The 6,998-nt window shown below is 40.8% G+C and overlaps 1 long non-coding RNA gene across 1 annotated transcript; it reads right to left on the reverse strand.

Moving 5' to 3' along the window:
- Positions 1 to 494: 494 nt before the first annotated feature.
- Positions 495 to 6,604, reverse strand: LOC125940337 (uncharacterized). Its single transcript, XR_007463553.1, has 3 exons — positions 6,515 to 6,604; positions 4,693 to 4,780; positions 495 to 651 (listed from the first exon to the last, which is right to left on the reverse strand). It is a non-coding gene; the product is annotated as an uncharacterized LOC125940337 (long non-coding RNA).
- Positions 6,605 to 6,998: the final 394 nt, after the last annotated feature.

Here is a 6,998-nt window from a genome sequence, read left to right on the forward strand (position 1 = left end):
GCCTTGCTGTCGGTTGTAAGAAATACATTGTAAGAGTCGCGTTCACACTGGCAGGACAAGGCAGAGCTGACCAAAAAAAGAAATTATGGGGTTTTACGTGCCATAACCACAGTATGATTATGAGGCACGCCGTAGTGGGGGACTCCGGATTATTTTGGACCACCTGGGGTTCTTTAACGTACACCTTAATCTAGGTACACGGGTGTTTTATGCATTTCGCCTCCATCGAAACAGATCTGACCAGTGTGAAAGTTTCACATAAGCTACCACTTAAAAAATGCACCTCGCACATAAATGCATAGACAATGTAAGGACTCCTCCTTTCTTGCTAATTGAATGGTCATTGACTAGCTAGCTTGACATTCCAGTGTTGATGTGTTCATGTAACAATGGAATGACAAGAATCTTGCAGACAATGCGCAAAACTTACCCATCAGTTACAGCATTGCATCATGTTGGGCAGCATAAGGCAATGGGGCAAGGAGTGGGGCTTTTCTGATGAAGATGGCGTTTGATCGCATCCAATTATCACGCCGTAGTCTCAATGGGGAGGGCATGAGCGAAACCGTGGTCACTGAAGGCTTACTAGGTTGGTGCTCGACATTTCCATGCTGACACTGTAGTGGAGCTGGTAGCGTGAATTCTGCACCACTGGCATGAACAAAATGAATTTTTTTTACTTTGCTTTTGGTTTTGGGAACGATAATTTCATGCGTACCTACACTCATCTGCAATGCATGACAATTTAACTGTTTATTAACAAGTATAAAATTCTGCTTGTAATACCTTGTTTTTTTGCACACCTTGATGAGATGTTGTACTTGAGAATTAGTGTTTCTTTGTTTTTTCATAAGCAAAGCCATTTCCTTCATTGATTGTACTTTTATGCAGCCACAACTACGCTTTACTTCATATTGTAGGCTGTACCTTACATTACTTCGCAAACAATTATGCCACTTCATTACAGTTACACATCACAGAAAATGTGAATTGAGGTCACTGTGACAATTTCATTTGCATACCTGTGCATGTGTTATTGTGCAGTGTTAGACTACGCCTATGTGACCCACCAGAAACCGGTTACAGCACAAGCTACTTCGTACAGATGCAGATAAATCATTACAGAATTGAGCACAACCTGTAATGCAGTTATACGTGATGCATACTCCAAAGGTGCACCTTCAATGTCTGTCACATGTAGGTTACATGTGTATTGTGCATGAATGTTGCAGCTTCACTGCATATCACCAATGTATATTACCCCTAAGTGCCCCTTCATAGCACTTCTGCCGCCATTTCAAAGTGATATATGTTGTATAGGGCGTAACACTTATTTTGTGCGCAAAGTTCAAAAGCTTGTTAGGTTATTCCCGTGGGCCTAGGAATAGGTCCACAGATTGTATGGAAGTGCTATTGTTCACAGTTTTTTTCTTTTGTTTTCTGAGCATGAGGTGTGAAGTGTTTGATTAAGTGTTACGAGTTCTCCATTGCTGTTTTCTTGTAGGCTCTCGTATTCTTTCAAACTTTGGTGATACAGAACAAACTATCAGAACACTGTGATATGTACTACAATTCGAAATGTGGGTATGTTTCACAGATGAGAACACAGTTACAGATGGTGATCTTTCCTTGAAATTTTCTTGGGTCTGTAGTACTTTTACACAACCTACTCCATTTACATATGAGTATAAGCATCTGTACACTGTATAGAGGCTACTGCCTTACATAGTATTTGTTAAACGACTGTTCTATCTGTGTTGTACCTTCAGTGTTTGGCCCCTGTTAGTTGCTTGTAACATCGGTATTTTACCACGGCGTTATAAACATCTCAACATGTTTTACTTGCGCTGAGCCGGTGCAACGTGTGACGCAGTAAACACTTGTCATGATTCTATGATAAATTACACTACAGTTACACCTATTTATGAAAACAGTTCTGATAAACGTAATCACATTTATATTGCTGTATTTTTCATGTGAAATTGTCCATGAATATGCGCTGGCTTGCATTTTCTGCTCACTGTAAGTATGCTTAGCAAACTCGCTGTCCCGTGTGATCAATGTGACAAAGCTTACAGATTTGACCACTTATAACATTAACAACAGGACTATTAGTGGCGTCTCTGCTGAAAGGACTTAAGGCAGACCAGAGCGAGAAAAGTATGAAGTATTGTAGCTGTACATTTCACCAATTATTACATTTTTTTACGGTTTATTCTTGCTTTGCGTACTTTAGCAATAATATAGCAGTGTTTTTTAGCCGAGTCTTAAATAATGATTATCCACATTTTACCACTTCATCTTCCACCACCATCATCTCATCCTCAAGCCCTTACTTTTCCCATACCAACACATTTAGACCCAGTTTCTTTCCTTGAACAATTAAAACATGAAATGCCTTACCCAGTGCTAGCCTTTTATTACCGGCTGGTACATATGTACATGATCCAACAAATTACCCTTTTGTGCAAGCATGTATACATTTCTGTAGTTAACTTGTATCTATGTTATCTATGTCTCACTGTCATCATTCTTATTAGTAGTTTCTGTGGCTTTTCACTCTTGATTTTATTGTCGTTTTTTTAGTTTTCATTATTTGTGCACTTGTTTCTATTACTTTCTCTTTGCCATTTCTTTGTATATATAGTTATAATGCTGATAAGTGTGTTTCTCCGCGTTCGTATGTTTTGTTCTAGTAAATTTTCAATTATCACAGCATGTACTCTCCAATGTCTGCTTTAGCACCAGCGCAAGCTGAAGTATGTCTCAATGAATAAACCCCCGCATGAACTGCACACAATTCCATGCAATCATGATAAAAGCTCTGGCTGCACCCTACATACCCACAGTCTTTCATTTGAAGCAAACACCGACACATGAATGTTACCGTATATTAAATTAACTTGCCTGAAACCAGTGCAAAGCTTCTTTTTTTACTCAATCTCTCAAGCCACTGGAGAGGTGCATTTTTTGCGTAAGCAGAGGCAACCCTATAGTCGCAGACATTGCAGTTAAGTTACTGATTTATTTCACATAGCTGCTGATACTTGATTTCTATCTTTGCAGATGTCACATTCACACGTGCATAATTTAAATGTAAGGATTACATTTCTTAGCATTAATTACTCAACCTTGTGAACAAATGTGTAATGATACCTGTCTAATGCATACTTCATGTATCTTATACAACTATGGGTAGACATCCAAACAATACAGAAGTTCGCACAGATATGGGGCTTGAAGTGATGAACAGTAGTCGGACAAGGAATCTCATTAAAACGAACATATCGACAAGGGGTCTCGTCTTCATCAGTGTAGCAACTGCTTTCCTAAGCAGTGTTTTTATGTACATGTGTCTCTCTCCCCTACCCTCAATGGGGGAGGAGAATAAGGCAATGCATGGTAGCCAGTAAACCAGTAGTGTACATATAAGCAGAAGCATTAATTAATTCTTTATACTGAGTACTATTATCATTACTGCTATGTTTTTGTGGTCTTACACCTGGTTATGCCAGGGCTGTTCATAACCCCGACACTGATTTAATTCATCGATTTGCAGTATATATATATATATATATATATACACGCTTCTTTGTACTTTCTCACGGGGTATTCCCTATTAACTCCCTATGATACACAGTTTAATACCTTTTTTTTGTTTCGTTGATATTTTTTTCGTTCCCATAGCATGCAGTGTCTTATTATTTACATTTTTGAATGGGACATTTATACATGTTCTTTGCTTGCAGTTTTCATTTTTACTCTTAACGGAACATTAATGGCTAGAACTCAGCTTCTCTGACCACATTATGTCCTCCCAATTCCCTTTTTGCAGACTTAATGGGTTCCATTTGCATCTGAAGTTACATCTGTCATGTAAATTGTTTTTAGTTTCCAATTTTTATCTCCACTTCTTAAAGAACCTAACAGTATCCCTACTGTTCTTCTTTTCATAACTGCAAGCCTCCCTTTAACCCTCCCCTTTAATTTCCAGTCCACTCTTTTTTAATTACCTACCCCCACACCGTCTTATTCTCCTCCCCCAGTAAGGGTGGAAGAGGGTCACCAACACATACAAAAAATGGTGCTAAGGAAAGCAGTGGTTGCCCGGACGATAACGAAGTCCCCTTGTCAAAATGTTGGCTCAGGGACATTCCTTGTTCAATTACTGCCCATAACTATGGGTACAGCATGCCTTGTATTTAACTTACGTGATGTAGCCTTCAGTATGGTAATCCCAGCAGGCACTTTCTCATGTCACTAAGCACATACTGCACTAGAGCTAGCATATACATTTCAGCAGGCTAAGCCAAATTTCATGCCAACACTTACGGGCATCTAGCCAAACAAAACCTAGGCAGCATTCACACCTTTGCTGTAAATGCAGGCAAGTTGTATAACAATCAGGTTACTGCTGTACAGAATTTTTTTATTAAAGTCAGCTGCTATTATCTTCTTACTTTAGCATCGTCAGCATCTATCTTGCAATGGAACTTCTTCTATGGGCTGTTAAAGTCGCTAGCATGCATGCTTTGTGCAAGTGCCCTTTCCTCAGATTATAATAAAATTACAAGGCCAGCACTAACCAAATCAAAATGAAGACAATGACACCAGTATTAGTACAGGTGCCAGTGCACAGTTGTCTACAGAGATAGTCTAGTAATGTGTCACATTCAGCTAGTATCCACATACCTTGGCAAAACAGGCCTCACTTGTGTGCCACGTTGATGTGCCAATTGCAAACATCTGAACTACTTCGTCCCCATTAGACAGGCTTTTCCTAAAATGCAGAAAACGATGCTGCAAACCAGGTATGCCATACATAGGAATGTACTTGTACAAGGCCGCAGAACAAAAAATGTGGTCATGCCAAATGTACTTAATGAAACGCAAGAAGGAGAAAAGGGAACCACAACTGATCATCACATTAGGTTTCTTAAATAACAGAGAGGTATATACAGCTACTTGTATGCTAATAAGAATTGTAATAACTGCCTGTTTTGTACGTCATCAAAGAGGAATGCCGTAATAGTTGCACTTGCGAATGTTGGCAGTAGGGCTATCAGGTATTATGCTCTTGTGGTGCTACTATACCACATGTTTGAAAAAAGTTGACTGTTGGGCTAGTTGGTATTTTGACATAAGAACCATCTTGAAATGCTGCGCAATGCAGCGCTGCATTTGCAGCGCCTGTGTTCGTCTTCCTCTCTGTTGTGCCGCATTTCAAGATTGTTCTTATATCACATGTCCTTGTGTTTTCTGAACTTTTATTTAAACCAATGCAGTAGTGAGAAGCCCCACCTGCATTAAGCATAGAGATGTGTTTTGCACAATAACATTCTGCGGTTACAGTGCATTCGTCACTAGATTATTCAGTGTTCCCTTCCTAATTCTGTCTTACTGTGTTTTGCAAGCAAACCAAAAAAAATGTGCTTGATTGTCCTATTTTCCTTTTGCTACGATTCCTTCAACTGTAAATCTTATGTACACCCTGGCAACATTACAAAAATGAATGACTACAGCGACACATATACACACTGCATTTATGTTAATACTAATCTCTTAACTAAAAAGTATAAGGAGTCAATTTCATGCGGACATTAACCAAGTTAAATTGCAAGGAGCAATGACAGCACGACACCACCACACACTTCCAGGTTTTGCAATGCACCAATTTTATGAGCAAGGAAGGTCAACCTCATTACTATAGTGTTTTTCTTTCTTCATCTGAGCTACAGTATTTGAAACGCACCATTTTCTTTTTCAGTTATCACATGCAACATTCTTCCGTCAGTCAAGTGGCACTGCGTTAGTAAACTAGACAGGAAAGTAAGAGCAATCGCAAGCTGAAATATAAATGAAAGCTGCAAGCTTTCATATAATTATGAATGGTGTGCGCCGGAAACGTATGCTGCATACCCCCATAATCTTACGAACGTAGCTGGTACGGATTTCTATGGGCTCGTGTAAAAGCGAGCGTACTTGACACACTACAACGGAACCACAACCGATCAGACATCCCACAAAAAGCCATCACTAGATGCAGTATCGCGACGCGTTACAATGATCGCATACGCCGGCCCGATCAGTCATCCCAGGAATTTTAATGAAATCCGCCACTGAAACTTATTTGTGGGGATATGCCACGTTTTCTACGTGCTTTAAAGGTTTTAAGCAGAGAACATGTGCGTAGTACTGTGCTTTAAAAAGAATTATGGGGTTTTACGTGCCAAAACCACGACATGATTATGCGGCACGCCGTAGTGGGGAACTCCGGAAATTTGGACCACCTGGGGTTCTTTAACGTGCACCTCAATCTAAGTACACGGGTGTTTTCGCATTTCGCCCCCATCGAAGTGCGGCCGCCGTGGCCGGGATTCGATCCCCCGAGTACTGTGCTTGTATGTTACCTTCTTTTCGATCTTCTGAACTTTGATAAAGCGGCTAACGCTACGGCGTCAACCTAACACACTTAACAAAGCAGGGTCAAATCAGTCAAAACACGTTCTCTCACCTTTTACGATGCCGTCGCTTTCTCGTCAGGGCTTCGTCAACACGCCGCGACACAAGCATCGTTCTAGCCGCTAGCTCAGCACGCTATCGCCATAGAATAAAGAACCCTATCGCTACTTCGAGCGACCGAACAAAACAGAGAGCTCGAGAGTTTTGCGTCGCACTGCCCCACCGCGGATTGTAGCAACTGCGCTTGGAGCAAAACTAGCGAAACCAAAACTGACAAAAAAAATACCTGTAGACTAGTTCGCCAGTCAACAGAATAGCAATCCGTAGCCTGTACTTCCCATCATTCCCATGATAGTTGAACGATCGCAGCGCCACATTGCCCTCTAGTTATAGTAATATGAAACTCTATGTATTTCGCACACTTTATGAGGGAGTGAAAGCTTGCTAGGGCCAACCTACAATCGCGCCCATCTCGCGTGCACGAGAGAGAAAGCTTCTGTCTTCTGTCGCGCGCGAGGCACGGGGGGGGGGGGGGG

The sequence above is a fragment of the Dermacentor silvarum genome, chromosome 9 (genome assembly GCF_013339745.2).
Source record: "Dermacentor silvarum isolate Dsil-2018 chromosome 9, BIME_Dsil_1.4, whole genome shotgun sequence".
Classification (NCBI taxonomy): domain Eukaryota; kingdom Metazoa; phylum Arthropoda; class Arachnida; order Ixodida; family Ixodidae; genus Dermacentor; species Dermacentor silvarum.